The sequence below is a fragment of the Rhagoletis zephyria genome, unplaced genomic scaffold (genome assembly GCF_001687245.7).
Source record: "Rhagoletis zephyria isolate East Lansing unplaced genomic scaffold, Rhagoletis_zephyria_1.1 Rzeph_scaffold_15941, whole genome shotgun sequence".
NCBI lineage: Eukaryota > Metazoa > Arthropoda > Insecta > Diptera > Tephritidae > Rhagoletis > Rhagoletis zephyria.
Genome location: NW_016173007.1, coordinates 10,897 through 11,404, shown reverse-complemented (window position 1 = coordinate 11,404; position 508 = coordinate 10,897).

Sequence of the window (508 nt, the reverse complement as noted above, 5' to 3'; positions counted from 1 at the left end):
ACATACAAATACAAATGCATATTTTTTATAAATGAAAATTGAGGTTCCTTTTTCGGTCTATTTTCAAAAGCTAGTGAAGATATTTGGAGGAGACTTGGTAGAACTAGCATTAATCAATCCGGTATTAACGTTCATCAGTGTTGCCGTTTTAGCCCTTTGGTGGCTAGATTTAGCTACCACATACTTTTTTTGGCCACATAAATTTGAAATTGCCCCTAGCCCGTTTTTAGCCCTTTGGAGAATTTGTCCACACTTGGCATGAAAAGGTTGTATATGCTTGAATTGATCTCTTTTTTTTCATTTATGTAAGAGATGAATTTTTAAACTAAGAAAGATATATATACATATATGGATTGTATGTTCCTTACGTTTTTATACATACACTAGAAATACCTGGCGCGCGTTGCTACGCCAAAGAAAAACACATGTATTTAGAGTTTTGAAATTGAATACCTTTTTATTTACCTTAATGCTAAGGGATAAACAATATTTTTAGTTTTTTCATTTG